Raw genomic sequence first — 19,760 nt, 5'->3', positions numbered from 1 at the left:
GGGTGCCCCCTTGCCCTCCACCTAGGGCTCACTGACTCCAGCAAGCTACCCTGGGGTCCACCTTTCTCCCTGGACTTGCAGTATAGGCCTCAGGGTGCCCCCTTGCCCTCCATCTAGGGTCCTCTGACCCCAGCAAGCTACCCAGGGGTCCACCTCTCTCCCTGGACTTGCAGTATAGGCCCCATGGTGCCCTCTTGCCCTCTACTTAGGGGCCTCTGACCTCAGCAAGTTACCCAGGGGTCCACCTCTCTCCCTTAACTTGCAGTATAGGCCCCAGGTAGCCCCTTGCTCTCCACCTAAGGCTTTCTGACCACAGCAAGCTACCCAGGGGTCTACCTCTCTCCCTGGACTTGAAGTATAGGCCCCAGGGTGCACCCTTGCCTCCATTTAGGGGTCTCTGACCCCAGCAAGCTACCCAAGGGTCCACCTCTCTCCCTGGACTTGCAGTATGTGCCCCAGGGTGCCCCCTTGCCATCCACCTAGTTGACTCTGACCCCAGCAAGCTACCCAGTGTGTCTACCTCTCTCCCTGGACTTGCAGTATAGGCCCCAGTGTGCCCTCTTGCCCTCCACTTAGGTGCCTCTGACCCCAGCAAGCTACCCAGGGGTCCACCTCTCTCCCTTAACTTGCAGTATTGGCCCCAGGGTGCCCCCATGCCCTTCACCTAGGGGCCCCTGAGCCCAGCAAGCTACCTAGGGGTCCATCTCTCTCTCTAGTTTTGCAGTTTAGGCCCCAGGATGCCCCCTTGCCCTCCACCTAATGCTCTCTGACCCCAGCAAGCTACCCAGGGGTCCACCTCTCTCCCTGGACTTGCAGTATAGGCCCCAAGGTGGCCATTTGCCATCCACATTGTGGCCTCTGACCCCATCAAGCTACCCAGGGGTCCACCTCTCTACCTGGACTTGCAGGATAGGCCCCAGGGTGCCCCCTTTACCTCCACCTAAGGGCCTCTGACCCCAGCAAGCTACCCAGGGGTCCACCTCTCTCCCTGGACTTGCAGTGAAGGCCCCAGGGTGGCCCTTGACCTCCACGTTCGGCTCTCTGACCCCAGCAAGCTACCCAGGGGTCCACCTCTCTCCGTAGTTTTGCAGTTTAGGCCCCAAGATGCCCCCTTGCTTTCCAACTAATGCTCTCTGACCCCAGCAAGCTACCCAGGGGTCCACCTCTCTCCCTGGACTTGCAGTATAGGCCCCAGGGTGCCCCCTTTACCTCTACCTAGGGGCCTCTGACCCCAGCAAGCTACCCAGGGGTCCACCCCTCTCCCTGGAATTGCAGTGAAGGCCCCAGGGTGGCCCTTGACCTCCACGTTCGGCTTTCTGACCCGAGCAAGCTACCCAGGGATCCACCTCTCTCCCTGGTTTTTCAGTTTAGGCCCCAGGGTGCCCTCTTGCCCTCCACCTAGGGCTTTCTGACCCCAGCAAGCTACCCAGGGGTTCACCTCTCTCCCTGGACTTAAAGTATAGGCCCCAGGGTGCCCCTTTTGCCTCTAATTAGGGGCCTCTGAGCCAAGCAAGCTACCCAGGGGTCCACCTCTTTCCCTGGACTTGCAGTATAGGCCCCAGGGTGCCCCCTTGACCTCCACCTAGGGGCCTCTTACCCCACCAAGCTACACAGGGGTCCACCTTTCTCCTTGGACTTGCAGTGAAGGCCGCAGGGTGCCCCCTTGCCCTCCACCTAGGGCTCACTGACTCCAGCAAGCTACCCTGGGGTCCACCTTTCTCCCTGGACTTGCAGTATAGGCCTCAGGGTGCCCCCTTGCCCTCCATCTAGGGTCCTCTGACCCCAGCAAGCTACCCAGGGGTCCACCTCTCTCCCTGGACTTGCAGTATAGGCCCCATGGTGCCCTCTTGCCCTCTACTTAGGGGCCTCTGACCTCAGCAAGTTACCCAGGGGTCCACCTCTCTCCCTTAACTTGCAGTATAGGCCCCAGGTAGCCCCTTGCTCTCCACCTAAGGCTTTCTGACCACAGCAAGCTACCCAGGGGTCTACCTCTCTCCCTGGACTTGAAGTATAGGCCCCAGGGTGCACCCTTGCCTCCATTTAGGGGTCTCTGACCCCAGCAAGCTACCCAGGGGTCCACCTCTCTTCCTGGACTTGCAGTAAAGGCCACAAGCTGCCCCCTTGAACTCCACATAGGGGCCTCTGACCCTAGCAAGCTACCCAGGGGTCCACCTCTCTCCCTGGACTTACAGTATAGGCCCCAGGGTGCCCCCTTGCCCTTCACCTAGGGGCTTCTGACCCCAGCAAGCTACCCAAGGGTCAACCTCTCTCCCTGGACTTGCAGTATGTGCCCCTGGGTGCCCCCTTGCCATCCACCTAGTTGAATCTTACCCCAGCAAGCTACCCAGTGTGTCTACCTCTCTCCCTGGACTTGCAGTATAGGCCTCAGGGTGCCCTCTTGCCCTCCACTTAGGGGCCTCTGACCCCAGCAAGCTACCCAGGGGTCCACCTCTCTCCCTTAACTTGCAGTATAGGCCCCAGGTCGCCCCCTTGCCCTCCACCAAGGGTCCTCTGACCCCAGCAAGCTACCCAGGGGTTCACCTCTCCCTGGACTTGCAGTATAGGCCCCAGGGTGCCCTCTTACCCTCCACCTATGGCTCTCTGACCCCAGCAAGCTATCCTGGGGTCCACCTATCTCCCTGGACTTGCAGTATAGCCCCCAGGGTGCCCCCTTGCCCTCCACTTAGGGGTCTCTGACACCGGAAAGCTACCCAGGAGTCCACCTCTCTCCCTGGACTTGCAGTATAGGCCCCAGGGTGCCCCCTTGCCTTCCACCTAGGAGCCTCTGACCCCAGCAAGCTACCTAGGGGCCCATCACTCTCCCTGGGGTCCACCTCTCTCCCTGGACTTGCAGTGTAGTCCCCAGGGTGCCACCTTGCCCCCCACCTAGGACTCTCTGACCGCAGCAAGCTACCCTGGGATCCACCTCTCTTCCTGGACTTTCAGATTAGGCTCCAGGGTGCCCCCTTGCCCTCCACCTAGGGGTCTCTAACCCCAGCAAGCTACCCAGGGGTCCACCTCTCTCCCTGGACTTGCAGTAGAGGCCCCAGGGTGCCCCCTTGCCCTCCACCTAGGGGTCTCTGACCCCAGCAAGCTACCTAGGTTCCCATCACTCTCCCTGTGGTCCACCTCTCTCCCTGTACTTGCAGTATAGACCCCAGGGTGCCCCCTTGCCCTCCACCCAGGGGTCTCTGACCCCACCAAGCTACCCAGGGGTCCACCTCTCTCCCTGGACTTGAAATATAGGCCCAAGGGTGCCCCTTTGTCTCTAATTAGGGGGCTCTGAGCCAAGCAAGCTACCCAGGGGTCCACCTCTCTCCCTGGACTTGCAGTATAGGCCCCAAGGTGCCCCCTTGCCCTCCACATTGTGGCCTCTGACCCCATCAAGCTACCCAGGGGTCCACCTCTCTACCTGGACTTGCAGTATAGGCCCCAGGGTGCCCCCTTTACCTCCACCTAGGGGCCTCTGACCCCAAAATGCTACCCATGGGTCCACCTCTCTCCCTGGACTTGCAGTGAAGGCCCCAGGGTGGCCCTTGACATCCACGTTCGGCTCTCTGACCCCAGCAAGCTACCCAGGGGTCCACCTCTCTCCCTAGTTTTGCAGTTTAGGCCCCAAGATGCCCCATTGCCCTCCAACTAATGCTCTCTGACCCTAGCAAGCTACCCAGGGGTCCACTTCTCTCCCTGGACTTGCAGTGAAGGCCGCAGGGTGCCCCCTTGCCCTCCACCTAGGGCTCCCTGACTCCAGCAAGCTACCCTGGGGTCCACCTTTCTCCCTGGACTTGCAGTATAGGCCTCAGGGTGCCCCCTTGCCCTCCACCTAGGGTCCTCTGACCCCAGCAAGCTACCCAGGGGTCCACCTCTCTCCCTGGACTTGCAGTATAGGCCCCATGGTGCCCTCTTGCCCTCCACTTAGGGGCCTCTGACCTCAGCAAGTTACCCAGGGGTCCACCTCTCTCCCTTAACTTGCAGTATAGGCCCCAGGTGGCCCCTTGCTCTCCACCTAAGGCTTTCTGACCCCAGCAAGCTACCCAGGGGTCTACCTCTCTCCCTGGGCTTGAAGTATAGGCCCCAGGGTGCACCCTTGCCTCCATTTATGGGTCTCTGACCCCAGCAAGCTACCCAGGGGTCCACCTCTCTTCCTGGACTTGCAGTAAAGGCCACAAGCTGCCCCCTTGAACTCCACATAGGGGCCTCTGACCCCAGCAAGCTACCCAGGGGTCCACCTCTCTCCCTGGACTTGCAGTTTAGGCCCCAGGGTGCCCCCTTGCCCTTCACCTAGGGGCTTCTGACCCCAGCAAGCTACCCAAGGGTCAACCTCTCTCCCTGGACTTGCAGTATGTGCCCCTGGGTGCCCCCTTGCCATCCACCTAGTTGAATCTTACCCCAGCAAGCTACCCAGTGTGTCTACCTCTCTCCCTGGACTTGCAGTATAGGCCTCAGGGTGCCCTCTTGCCCTCCACTTAGGGGCCTCTGACCCCAGCAAGCTACCCAGGGGTCCACCTCTCTCCCTTAACTTGCAGTATAGGCCCCAGGTCGCCCCCTTGCCCTCCACCAAGGGTCCTCTGACCCCAGCAAGCTACCCAGGGGTTCACCTCTCTCCCTGGACTTGCAGTATAGGCCCCAGGGTGCCCTCTTACCCTCCACCTATGGCTCTCTGACCCCAGCAAGCTATCCTGTGGTCCACCTATCTCCCTGGACTTGCAGTATAGCCCCCAGGGTGCCCCCTTGCCCTCCACCTAGGGGTCTCTGACACCAGAAAGCTACCCAGGAGTCCAACTCTCTCCCTGGACTTGCAGTATAGGCCCCAGGGTGCCCCCTTTACCTCTACCTAGGGGCCTCTGACCCCAGCAAGCTACCCAGGGGTCCACCTCTCTCCCTGGAATTGCAGTGAAGGCCCCAGGGTGGCCCTTGACCTCCACGTTCGGTTCTCTGACCCGAGCAAGCTACCCAGGGATCCACCTCTCTCCCTGGTTTTGCAGTTTAGGCCCCAGGGTGCCCTCTTTGCCTCTAATTAGGGGCCTCTGAGCCAAGCAAGCTACCCAGGGGTCCACCTCTTTCCCTGGACTTGCAGTATAGGCCCCAGGGTGCCCCTTGACCTCCACCTAGGGGCTTCTGACCCCACCAAGCTACACAGGGGTCCACCTTTCTCCCTGGACTTGCAGTGAAGGCCGCAGGGTGCCCCCTTGCCCTCCACCTAGGGCTCCCTGACTCCAGCAAGCTACCCTGGGGTCCACCTTTCTCCCTGGACTTGCAGTATAGGCCTCAGGGTGCCCCCTTGCCCTCCACCTAGGGTCCTCTGACCCCAGCAAGCTACCCAGGGGTCCACCTCTCTCCCTGGACTTGCAGTATGTTCCCCAGGGTGCCCTCTTGCCCTCCACTTAGGGGCCTCTGACCCCAGCAATCTACCCAGGGGTCCACCTCTCTCCCTTAACTTGAAGTATAGGCCCCAGGGTGCACCCCTGCCTCCATTTAGGGGTCTCTGACCCCAGCAAGCTACCCAGGGGTCTACCTCTCTTCCTGGACTTGCAGTAAAGGCCACAAGCTGCCCCCTTGAACTCCACATAGGGGCCTCTGACCCCAGCAAGCTACCCAGGGGTCCACCTCTCTCCCTGGACTTGCAGTATAGGCCCCAGGGTGCCCCCTTGCCCTCCACCTAGGGGCTTTCTGACCCCAGCAAGCTACCCAAGGGTCAACCTCTCTCCCTGAACTTGCAGTATGTGCCCCAGGGTGCCCCCTTGCCATCCACCTAGTTGACTCTGACCCCAGCAAGCTACCCAGTGTGTCTACCTCTCTCCCTGGACTTGCAGTATAGGCCCCAGGGTGCCCTCTTGCCCTCCACTTAGGGGCCTCTGACCCCAGCAAGCTACCCAGGGGTCCAACTCTCTCCCTTTACTTGCAGTATAGGCCCCAGGTGGCCCCCTTGCCCTCCCCCTAGGGGTCTCTGACACCAGAAAGCTACCCAGGAGTCCACCTCTCTCCCTGGATTTGCAGTATAGGCCCCAGGGTGCCCCCTTGCCCTCCACCTAGGGGTTTCTGATCCCAGCAAGCTACCTAGGGGCCCATCACTCTCCCTGGGGTCCACCTCTCTCCCTGGACTTGCAGTATAGGCCCCAGGGTGCCACCTTGCCCTCCACCTAGGACTCTTTGATCCCAGCAAGCTACCCAGGGGTCCACTTCTCTCCCTGGACTTGTAGTAAAGACCAAAGGATGCCCCCTTGCCCTCCACCTAGGGCTCTCTGACCCCATCAAGCTACTCAAAGGTCCAACTCTCTCCCTGGACTTGCAGTATAGGCCCCAGGGTGCCCCCTTGCCTTCCACCTAGGGCTCTCTGACCCCAGCAAGCTACCCAGGGGTCCAGCTCTCTCCCTAGACTTGCAGTATAGGCCCCTTGGGGCCCCTTGCCCTCCACCTAGGGCTGTCTGACCCCAGCAAGCTACCCAGGGGTCCACTGCTCTCCCTGGACTTGTAGCATAGGCCCCAGCGTGCACCCTCTACCTCCACCAAGTGGCCTCTGAATGCAGCTAGCTACCCAGGGGTCCACCTCTCTCCCTGGACTTGCAGTATAGGCCCCAGGGTGCCCTCTTGCCCTCCACCTAGGGCTGTCTGACCTCAGCAAGCTACCCAGGGGTCCACCTCATTCCCTGGACTCGCATTATAGGCCCCAGGGTTTCCCCTTGCCCTCCACCTAGAGCTCTCTGATCCCAGCAAGCTACCCAGGGGTCCACCTCTCTCCCTGGACTTGCAGTAAAGACCAAAGGACTCCTCTTTGCCCTCCACCTTGGGTTCTCTGACCCCAGCAAGCTACCCAGGGGTTCACCTCTCTCCCTGGACTTGCAGTATAGGCCAAAGGACGCCCCCTTGCCCTCCACCTAGGGCTCTCTGACTCCAGCAAGCTACCCAGGGATCCACCTCACTCCCTGGACTTGCAGTATAGGCCCCAGGGTGCCCCCTTGCCCTCCATCTAGGGGTCTCTGACCCCAGCAAGCAACCCAGGGGTCCACCTTTCTCCCAGGACTTGCAGCCTGGGCCCCATAGGGCCTCTTGCCCTCCACCTAAATTGTCCCTGCCCCCAGCAAGCTCCCCATGTGCCACCCTTTTCCGAGGACTTGCAGTCTGGTCTTCAGAAGCTCTCTTACCCTCCACCTAGGCCTGCTTGACCCCAGCAAGCTACCCAGGGATCCACCTTTTATCCCAGGACTTGCAGTCAGGGCTCCATAATGCCTCTTGCCCTCCACCTAAGGGGTCCCTGCCCACAGCAAGCTACCCATGGGCCAGCCTTTATCCCAAGACTTGCATTCTGGGCTCCATAAGGCCTCTTGCCCTTCACCTAAGGGGTCCCTGCCCACAGCAAGCTACCCAAGGGCCACACTTTATCCCTGGACTTGCAGTCTGGGCCCTTCACCTAAAGGGTCCCTACCCCCAGCAAGCTACCCAGGGGCCACCCTTAATCCCAGGACTTGCAATCTGGGCCCCAGAGGGCCCCTTGCCTTCCTCCTAAAGGGTCCCTGCCCCCAGCCAGCTACCCATGGGCCATAATTTTTCCCAGGACTTGCAGTCTGGACCCCAGAGGGTCCCTTGCCCTCCAACTAAGGGGACCCTGCCCCCAGCAAGCCACCCAAGGGCTGCACTTTATCTCTGGACTTGCAGTCTGGGCCCCATAGGGCCCCTTCCCCTCCACCTAACTTATCCCTACCCCTAGCAAGCTACCCAGGGGCCAACCTCTCTCCCAGGACTTGCAGTGTGGGCTCCAGAGGGTCCCTTGCCCTCCTCCTAAGGGGTCCCTTGCCCTTCACCTAAGGGGTCCCTGCCCTCAGGAAGCAACCCAGGGGCCAACCTCTCTTCCATTACTTGCAGTCTGGGCCCCATAGGGCTCCTTGCCCTCCACCAAAAGTGTCCCTGCCTCCAACATGCTACCCATTGGCCACCCTTTATGCCTGGACTTGCAGTCTGGGCCCCAGAGGGTCCCTTGTTCTCCACCTAAGGGGTCCCTGCCCACAGCAAGCTACCCAGGGGCACCCTTCATCCCAGGACTTGCACTCTGGGCCCCAGAGGGCCCCGTGCCCTCCACCTAAAGGGTCCCTGCCCCCAGCAAGCTACCCAGGGCCCACCCTTTATCCCAGGACTTGCAGTCTGGGCCCCATAGAGCCCCTTGCTCTCCACCTAAAGGGTCTTTGACCCCAGGAAGCTACCCATGGGCCAACCTCTCACCCTCTCACACCAAATGAGATTTAATGACATTGTTTCTCTATGGTTACGACTGAATTAATTACAAAATAACTGTATAAAATGACAAAATATGACATGATAAAACATATGACAAGTTTTTCCCACCCTAAATGTAAAATTAAAGTTAATAGAGGTAGGAGAGACACAGAGGGAGGGAGAGAGAGAGACAAAGAGAGCAGGCCCAGAAGTTCACCTGATTGCAGTAGAGTCAGAGAAGATAGACTCTAGAGGAGGAGAGGAGCAGAGTAGGAGAACACAGAGACAGAAAGAGAGGCCAGGAAAAGAGACAGAGCAGAGTTTTACACCTATTTTGTATCTTTTTTGATCATGTGATCAATTCCTAAATGCTGAGACATTCAAACTGACCAATCAACATGTGATCACATCATGAAACCCCCAAAGTCCACACACCAGGCCCTGATCTTATTAGTATCTGTCTTTGGAGTCAGTATGGACCTTCTTGAGTCAAAAAGACGTTTTGTCATATAAACAAATGCAAATGATAATTTAGCCTCTTACATCACTATTTATGTTGTATTTTTTTATTAAAATTTAAACAAAAATAAATTAATCAAATGAATTAAAAAGTAAAATTATTCCATTATGCTGCAGTACATGTTCAAATATTTAGGAAAACAATTTTACAATATTTTAAGCAAATTATACCTTGAGCTTTTATTTTGTAAATACTAGTACATAATTTGTTTGTTTGTATTTGAAAGCTGAGCATTCTAACCTTCCTCTCTTTAGTGGTGGACATGTTTCACAAACACATCTCTTGAGTATCCTGACAAAATCTCCAGTGGTCAAAGGGTCATTTGCATGGTACAGCCATGCAGACATTGGACGAGGAAACTGTCCTTCATGTTGCATCACACACATATACAGTCAAAATATATATACACCACATAGTAACGTCCAACATTCTGCAATACTTATGATAAATAGCACAGTTTACCTGGTTCAGTGCTAACTCACGGTTGGTCTATTATTTCTTGTTTCTTGTTTCTTGACTGCTTGTTTTTTTGACTCCTCGGTAAATGGAGAGGAGCCATATCCTGCCATAAAAACATGAAGGATGAAAAAGGACAAATTTGTTTATACCATTAACTATCAAAATTGTATTTATATCATATCATCATATATCATTCATAAAATTACTTACTATTTACTTAACCTTGTGTGGTCTCAATCATTTTTTTCTTCTGTTGAACACAAAAGAAGATGTTTTGAAGAAAGCTGAAACCTGTAACCATTGACTTCCAAAGTACCATTGAGGCCAATGGTTACAGTTCTCTAGATTTTTTTTTTCAAAATGTCATCTTTTGTGTTGAAGAATGAAATTCAAATTGGTTTTAAACGATTTAAACGACCACAGAATGGTAAGTCTACAACATCTACAGCAATTTTAATTTATTCTTTCTTTTGTGTGTGTGTGCGTGTGTATGCTTGTTAATGTCATTTCAAACTAGAAATGCAGTGACAGATGGTCAGTGAAGTGTTATATGTCCCACTCTCCCTGCACTCTTCCACTGTGATTGGACTTAAAAGTGACATGGATTTGTAACCAAAATGGAACAATTAAAAAAAAAAAAGTTTCAACCCATGTAAAAATATGTTTACCTGCTATTAAATATTTAAAAATGAGGAGAAGATTATTTTTAAAACTGTTGGTAAATATGACACCGCAGGCAAAAAAAAAAACACATCTTCTGTGCACCTATCAAGAATTTGGCCTTTTTAGCTTAAGAAACAAAATCCAAAAAAAAACATTTTTAAAACCTTTGTCATATATCGAAGGTAAGATAACTCGATATCTTTAAAACTCAGGACTGATGCCCAGTTCAGACTGCATAATTTTAGCTCAGATTTTGACTTGCCAACATGTTTTGAGAAATCAAAACTGGTTTTAGATTTATACTCGCAGGACATTCGCCTTTCAACTGAGGGTGTTCAAACCATACTCAGCTACAAAACCCCTTCCACGAGGAGATTGTATGCCACCAAGTTGGAATTTTTCACTTTGTGGTGTACTGAGCCCAGTTTCATTGCCTGTGGGGTTGGTGCTGTAATTTTATCAAGGAGTGTTTTAAATATAGCACTTAAAGTATATGCTGTGGCACTGTTCGCATATGGTACTGATGGTCTCAGCAGAGACCTTCTGGTGGTCAGATTCCTCTGTGGATCCATGAGTTGAAGGCCTAATTGCACCAGTAGATTCAATACTTAGGATTTGTTGATAGTGCTCGAGGGCCTGTCGGTAGCCTTACATGCCTTACGGTATGGCCCACCTAACATGGGGGCACCTGCGTCTAAGCAGACACTGAGCCGGTGTAAAAACGAGGCTATCTCACTGACTAATGAGGCTCTGGACTATTCTCTATCAGAGGCAAAAAGGGCATATTCTGCTGAGCGTATGGCAACTTCAAAAGCCTTCTTTATTCTGGCCAGTGTATGGCTGGCATCTGCAATGCTGCAGGGTGGTCTACCCTGCACTCCTACTTCAAAATCCAGTATCTTTTCCTGAATTAGGAGAACTCATACCTGGCATATCAAACTATGGCATTATTGGGATTGCATTCCCATAGTGTCTCCTAATGGAGACGTAGCATTGAGTTCCCTGAGAGGGAACATCTCAGGTTAAGCATGTAACCATGGTTCCCTAAAGGGAAAGAGACGCTATGTCGCTTTGCCATACTTTTTTCATGCCTGGTGAGCTTCGTCTGAGAGCGTTTAAGCTGAAGTTGTTTGCTTCCGTAGTGCTTTTATACCTCCTGGTCTAACACACACATGGTATGTCCCGCTAATTAAATTGGATTGATTTCACCTGTGCTGCAGGAGGTTATAAGAGAGGGATTGTATCCCATTGTGTCTCCTAATGGAGACGCAGCATTGAGTTCCCTTCATGAAACCATTGTTACACGCTTAACCTGAGACATTCTAGAAGATTCCAGTAAATGTTTAGAAACCAGGCTGATTTTCTTTATGTAACAATGCTACTGTACCTCTAACTATACAGTACATACAAAGCAGAAATAGGCAACCTCTCTTGTCATAACCATATAGTACACATCAGCTAAAGCATTTAAAGTTATTTTTTCAAATTTTCCACTTCATTTATAAATGCATCACAGTAATACATAGAAAAATATTTACAGAATTTCACCTAGATGTATTTACCTAGATGTATATAAACTGTATTGTTATTTTATTTTATTTTATTTTATTATTTTATTTTATTTTATTTATTTTATTTTATTTATTTTTTTATTATTTTCATTTTAAAATATGTAGCACATCCCCAGAAACCAGACTGGCTTACTACAAGTGAAATTTACTCATATTCGTATTCGTATAAATATACAAAACTTAACTTTTTTAGAAAATATTACAATAAATCACCCTGTTGTAATTTTATAATTTTAAAGGGTGTAGTACATTTACAGAGGGCAGGCTGACTAACTACAGGTGAGATTTTACCCTTATTTTCATTCATATTTTTAGTGCAAAACAAGTTTTAAAAACAAATTACAATAATTTACTCTACTGTATGTACTATTTTATGATTTTAAAGGACGTCGTTCACAGAGGCCAGTATGACTTACTACAGGTAAATTTTACCCACATTTTCAATCATATTTTTACAGTACACAAATATTGAAAGAAGATATTTACAGTAAATCACCCTAATGTAACTTTATGATTTTAAAGATTGTAGTACATTCACATGACTCACTGATTTATTACATATAAAATTTCACCCATTTTTTATCCTTATTTGTTTAGTACACAAACATTTTTAAAAAGTATTTATAGTAAATCACCCTGCTGTAATTTTATGATTTTAAAAGTGTAGTACATTCACAGACGCCAGATTGACTAACTACAGGTGAGATTTTACCCATATTTTCATTCATATTTTTACAGTACGCAAATATTTAAAAACATTATTTACAGTAAATCACCCTACTGTAACTGTACAATTTTAAAGGGTATAGTACATTTACAGAGGCCTTGCTGACTTACTACAGATGATGTTTCATCCATATTTTAATTCAAATCTTTACAGTACACAATCATTTAACAAAAATGTTTAAACTAAATCACCCTACTGTAATGTAATGTTTTTTTAAATGATGTAGTGCATTTGCATAGGCCTCATTGACTTACTACAAGTGAAATTTTACCCATATTTTCATTCATAAAAGTATAGTACAAAAACATTTTTAAAAAGTATTTACAGTAAATCACCCAACTGTAATTTTATGATTTTGAGGAGTGTAGTACATTCGCATAGTCCTCACTGACTAACTACAAGTGAATTTTTTCCCATATTTTCATTCACATTTGTATAGTGCACAAACATTTTAGAAAAACATTTACAGTAAATCACTCTACGGCAATTTTATGATTTTTAAGGAGTATAGTGCATTCACAGAAACCAGACTGACTAACTACAGGTGAGACTTTAGCCATATTTTCATTCATATTTGTACAGTACACAAATATTGAATAAATATATTTACGGTAAATTACCCTACTGTAATTTTTATGATTTTAAATGTTGTACTACATTCACATAAACCTCAATTACCTACTACAGGTGAAATGTCACCCTTATTTTAATTCAAATTTTTACAGTACTCAAATATTTTTAAAAACATATTTACAGTAAATTACCCTTCTTTAATTGTATGATTTGAAGGGTGTAGTACCTTCACAGTGGCCTTACTAAATTAATGCATGTGAGATTTTACCAATATTTTTTATTTTTATTTTTACAGTACACAAATATTGAACAAAAATATTTACAGTAAATCACCCAACTGTAATTATATGATTTTAAAGAGTGTAGTACATTCACAGAAGCCAGACTGACTAACTATAGTTGAGATTTAACCAATATTTTCATTCATATTTGTACAGTACCCAAATATTGAAAAAAAATACAGTAAATCATCCTACTATAATTAAATGAATTTAAAAGTTGTAGTACATTTGCATAGGCATCACTGACTTACTACAAGTGAAATTGTATCCATATTTTCATTCATGAATGTACTGTACACAAACATACTGTACAAAAAAATATTTACAGTAATACACCCTACTGTAATTTTATGATTTCAAGTTTATAGCACATTCACAGAAGCCTCACTGATGTACTACAGGTACGATTTTACCTATTTTTCATTTATATTTGTACAGTGCACAAAAATTTTTTTGATCAAGTTTTACTGTAAATCACCTGACTGTAATTTTATAATTTTGAAGGGTGTAGTACATGCGCATAGGCCTCACTGACTTACTACAGTTGAGACTTTACCCAGATTTACATTCTTATTTTTACAGTTTACAAATATTGAAGAAAAATATTTACAGTAACCATCCTACTGAATTTTTATGATTTTAAAAGGGGTAGTACATTCACAGAGGCCTCACCAACTTACTTGAGGTGAGATTTTACCCATATTTTTATTTTTATATTTACAGTACACAAATATTGAAGAAAAAAATTACAGTAAATCACCCTACTGTAAATTTACCATTTTAAATGATGTAGTACATTCACCTCTCTGACTTACGACAGATGAGATTTTACCCATATTTTCATTCATATTTATAAATTACACAAATAATAAAGAAAAATATTTACAGTAAATCATCCTACTATGATTTTATAATTTTAAATGGTGTAGAACATTCACAAATGCCAAATTTTTTTTTTACAAATCTTTACAGTAAATCACCCTACTGTAATTTTATGATTTTAAAGGGTGTAGTACATTCACAGAAGCCAGACTGACTTACTACAGGTGAGATTTTACCCAGATTTTTTTCATAGTTTTACAGTATTCATATATTGAAAATACATTTTTACAGTAAATCACCCTACTGTAATTGTATGATTTTAAAGGGTGTAGTACATTCACAGATCCCAGACTGACTAACTACAGGTGAGATTTTACCCATATTTTCATTCATATTTGTACAGTACCCAAATATTTAGGAAAATATTTACTGTAAATCCCCAAACTGCAATTTTATGATTTTAAAGGGTGTAATGCATTCACATAGGCCTCACCGATTTACTACAAGTGAGATTTGTGTACTGTAAAAATGTCAGTGAAGATATGGGTAAAATAAAAATAAAAATCATAAAATTACAGTTGGGTACACAGGTAAGATGCTACGCGTTTTTCCTTCATATTTGTACAGTACACAACTTTTTTTTTTTTAGAAAACTTTATGGTAACACTTTACAATAAGGTTCATTAGTTAATGCATTTACTAACATGAACTAATCATGAACAACACTTGTACAGCATTTGTTGATCATAATTGAACATTTACTCATGCCTTATTAACATCCAATCTCATGCTTGTTAACATTAGTTAATGCACCATGAGTTAACATGAACTAACAATGAACAACTGTATTTTCATTAACTAACGTTAACTAACATGAACAAATACTGTAGTAAATGTATCGTTCATTGTTTGTTCATGTTAGTAAATGCATTAGGTAACATTAACTAATGAACCTTATTGTAAAGTGTGACCAACTTTATTTACCCTACTGTCATTTTATAATTGTTTTGTTTATAAATGTTAGATTTTATCCAGATTTTCAAACCTTAAGAACAGGATGTGGAGCCTTCAGCACATAATCATTCACAGTCTCAGTGATGCAGGTGGAAATGCATTAGAAATATACAACACCTAAAGATGGTGTACTGGTGTTCACTAAGGGGGCAAACTTGGACTCTTCCAGTCAATAAAGAATTGAAAAAATCTTGGGAGAATGAGTATACTGTACAAAAATAGTAGTTTTGGTTGGATTGCTAATGTGATTTCAAAAAATAAGACAGACAACATGCAAATAATTCCTACAGTGGCGATTCCTTTAATACTTCATAACCTGTTTCAAATGCCAGTAGATGAGCTGAAGATGCAGTGTACAGTTAATCAATAGATGTCAAAGTGACAATACATATGAGACACAAATATATAATAATACTCCAGTCTATACAGAATGGTCAAAAACTCCAGACTCCCTTTACACAGCAGAAGCGGGATGTACAGTTAAAGTCAGAATTACTAGCCCCCCTTTGATTTTTTTTTCTTTTTAAAATATTTAAAATATTTAAAAATTACGTTCAGCAGAGCAAGGAAGTTTTCACAGCATGTCTGATAATATTTTTTTCTTATGGAGAATGTCTTATTTGTTTTATTTTGGTTAGAATAAAAGCAGTTTATCATTTTAAAAAAAAAAATTTAGGGACAAAATAATTTGTGCCTTTATGCAATATTTTTTTTGTTTTTTGTCTACAAAACAACCTATCGTTATAAAATGACTTGCCTAATTAACAATAAGTTAACCTAATTAACCTAGTTAAGCCTTTAAATGTCACTTTAAGCTGTATAGAAGTGTCTTAAAAATATCAAGTAAAATAGTATTTACTATCATCATGGCAAAGATAAAATAAATCAGTTATTAGAAACGAGTCATTAAAACTAATGTGTTTATAAATGTGTTTAAAAAAATCTCTCTGTTAAATAGAAATTTGGGGGGAAAAATGGGGGCCAGTAATTCAGGAGGGCTACTAATTCTGACTTCAATTGTATATAAAGAATTTAGCTGCAAAAACCAGATAATTTATAAAAACAGATCATCATGCAACACATATGATTTATGGAAATGACTAAAATTGTTTTACATTAGGTGTTGAAGATTTCAATGGCAAAAAAAAAAAAAACTACATTTATTGAGCAAAAATAAAATAAAATAACCTCTTCATACAGTAAATTATCCGTTAAAATAAAAGGCTTTAAAGAGATTGTTGCAGTTTCACTGGCCACGCAATGGATGGAATCACAATAAAGAGATATATTGCAACTCAATTTCTGTATTACATGGTTTTTACAGTGATTAAGGAGATCATCTTACAAAACAGGACTTTCTGGATGAAATTTGTATAAAATGTATGCTAAAATAAAAGAGAACGTCAGGTTAATGATGAAGGGATTGATCAAATATACCTATTGACATATATGCATATGTTATATATTGTATATTATGTTAATGTTGTGGTGTTTTTTTTTCCTTCTCCACTTTAATTAAGGATTGTCTTTTGTTGTTATTCAAGGATGTAATGTTAATTTGTTCCCAGAGATGAGGTTGCGGCTGGAAGGGCATCCGTTGCAAAAAAAACGTGCTGGATAAGTTGGTGGTTTATTCCGCTGTGGAGACCCCGGATAAATTAAGGAACTAAGCCGACAAAAAAATGAATGAATGAATGAATGAATGTTAATTTGTGTTTTTTCCTTGATATGTTGTGATTGTGATAATGCATGGTATTGCCACAACAACAATTCCTTTACTTTTGGAAAATTACACTATTTATGTAAAGCTCTTTGATTTTAAACTCCACTGTATAGTACATCAAACCATTGCACAGAAAGTATGTACAGGTACAACATATAAGCCTTACCTTCAGTATAGAGGCCTCGCAAGCAGCCAATGAGGTCCTTGACATTGCTGTCTGTTAATGATTTATTCCACGGGACCTCTGTGTTCAGCATCATACTGATATTCTATAGAGAATTGTCAAAGTGTTTTCACATGGAAACCCTAAAGAGGTCAAGTACTGAGAAATTGGGATTTTGGCTTTAACCCTCTACCGCACACAGTATGATAAATATGTAAAAAAGAAAATGTACTGTTTTTCTTTTCTTAAAATGGCTTAACTTGAAGTGCAATAAAAAAAGGTACTTTATGATATATTGTCATATGACAACAATGTCCAACAGTGGATCTAACTTAGAAATTTTAAATTGAAAACTTTCCTTATAATTATTTTTATTATTATTATTTTATTTGAAATAATTTACTTGGTGTTGCATCTTTATGAGCTTTAACAAATAACTTTTAAATGACACCTTATACATACTTTACCACAACTCATATTCCAACAGCTTTCATTTATTCCATTCTTGTTTGCTGAATATTATTGAAAACAATCATAATATTGTATTTTCATATATACAACATAACAGTAAATATAAATAATTTCTCCAGTAAATATTATAACAAATATATTACAAGTCTAGTTTATCCAGATGCTTCAGAATAATGTGGCTACTAGCTAACAATGTTTTTATATATTATACTCTATACTATATATGCCTGTTTTATCTGCATCTGAGCTAACTTACCTGAACTGCCTCTATTAAATGTCCAGTCTGCATTATTCTCATGGTCACTAAAATCCATCTCACCCTCATTTTCATCTGCAGAAAGAGCCAGTTCTGTCCTTTTCTTGTTTTACTCAGCATAGAGCATGATGGTGTTCGCTAATACACTGTTCCCTGTATTCATATCTATTCATAAGTAGTATTGTCATTAAACTAGATTTTATCCATAATACAAATGCTATTAACACTAAACTAATCAACATTATATTACTAGCATTCATGTTGTTATTGTTACAACCTAAAAGTTTACAGCTGACCTTGCAAGTTAGCTAACCCATTGCACGTTCCACTATTGCACAGTGTTGCCATTTGGTTAACACACACATTTGATCCATTTACAAAAAAAGTAATTTGATTTAAAATCTTTTTAGTTGTGAATATGTCATCATAACTTACTGGAGGTGATGTTTCAGATTTTATTGTGGATCTGACGTAATTTGATCCCTTGTTTTTATTGACGTTTACTTTTGCATACAACAACTACTCAATAAACTACAATAAACGCCAGTCTGTCAGAAATCACACTACAGAAAAACACTGGATGTCATGTGACTTAACCAAAGCACGCCATTGGCTACCCTCGTGCTGGGAGGTCTTCTCGTTCCAATAAAAAAATATGTTGGTCTTGAAAAAAAAGTGGCAGGGAAATGAACATAAGTATCATGTTGCCATATGGTTACGCCATGCAGTAGAGGGTTAAAATTAGATCTTGACTGAACCACATTCATCGAAAGTAAAATATATCAATAATAATAATAATAATAAATTTTATTTATATTGTGCCTTTCTTAGACTCAAAGTGCTAACAAGAGCATCAAAACACAGTAGAACATGAAATACACAAAAAAAGTAAGAATGATAATGATTATATTAAAAATACATATTAAAAGAAAGCCTCATAAGTTATAAGCAATAATAAAAATATGAGTTTTAAGAAGTTACTTAAAACGGTCCAGGGAACTGGCGTTCCTGATGTTTGTCAGAGAGCATTCCACAATTTAGGTGCACGATATGAGAATGCCCTACCTCCCAGGGCCAAGTTTGCAACGAGGCTGAAACAAGGTGAGCCCCGAAGCAGAAACGTAGATTACGAAAGGAAGAGCAGGTAGATATAAAATTACATACATAATCAGGAGCAGAACCATGAACAGCTTTAACAGTTAATATCAAAGTTGTAAAATAGATGCGTGACTTAACATGCAACTAGTGTAGCTGTTGAATTACAAGCAGCTTTCATTCAGTATCCAGAGATCTATCAGTGTCCTGCATTCAGATCTGCTGACTGGTTCGAATGTGCTTTCGCTAGATACAATCCCCTTTAGGCCTGAATAATCCTTTGGGTTTCATTGGTTGTCAGTGCATGTGGTGGTAATACATGAAATACACATACAGTAGCCAAATGCTTATCGATAGCGTATATATCGATATATATCGATAGTATATAAGAAAGCAAACAAGCTTGAACACGTGAGGGGGTTTCTTTTTAAAGGCTGTTTTAATTTACAAAATTATACATTTTAAGCCTTAAAATATTTTTGCTCCCACAATATATTAAGTAGCCTTTACTAATTTGTACTTACACAAGAATATATAGTTTGTTACAATGTACTTGTTGTGTAAATACATGTATTTACTGTATTCTTATGCGTGATTAAATACATGTATGTAATTACATCTGTAATTAACTTTTGTAATTACACTTGTAAATACACTGTTGACCATCCCTTACACCTCAACCCCCCTTAAACATACCCATACCACCAAACCTGTCCCTAACCCAACCTCTATCTCAGCTAAAAAGCACCACAAGTGTCCTCAAATACATCATAAACACAGTAAGTACATTGTATTTATTTAACTATTTATTTTATTTTATTTTGATGCAAGTACATAGAAGTAAAGGACACTTGATATAAAGTGGGACATATTTTTAAAGTACATAAAAATACATATTACTTGTCACTAAAGGCAAGGCAAGGTTATTTATATAGCACATTTCATACACAGTGGCAATTCAAAGTGCTTTACATAAACAGGAAAACACTAAGACAAGTATATTAGAATAAAAAACAAATAAAAAACAGATAAAACCAGATTAGAATATGTTAAAACAGGTTATAAAAGATTGAAAAAGAAAAGAAAAACATAATAGTATGATCTGTCGGATATAGCACAGTGCTCATTTAGTAAATGCACAGCTAAACAGATGTGTTTTCAGTCTTGATTTGAACATGCCTAATGTTGGAGCACATCTGATCATTTCTGGAAGC

This window comes from Danio rerio, chromosome 17 (genome assembly GCF_052040795.2).
Source record: "Danio rerio strain M-AB ecotype USA chromosome 17, GRCz13ab, whole genome shotgun sequence".
In the NCBI taxonomy this organism is placed as follows: domain Eukaryota; kingdom Metazoa; phylum Chordata; class Actinopteri; order Cypriniformes; family Danionidae; genus Danio; species Danio rerio.
Note: the sequence above shows the minus strand (reverse complement) of the source record.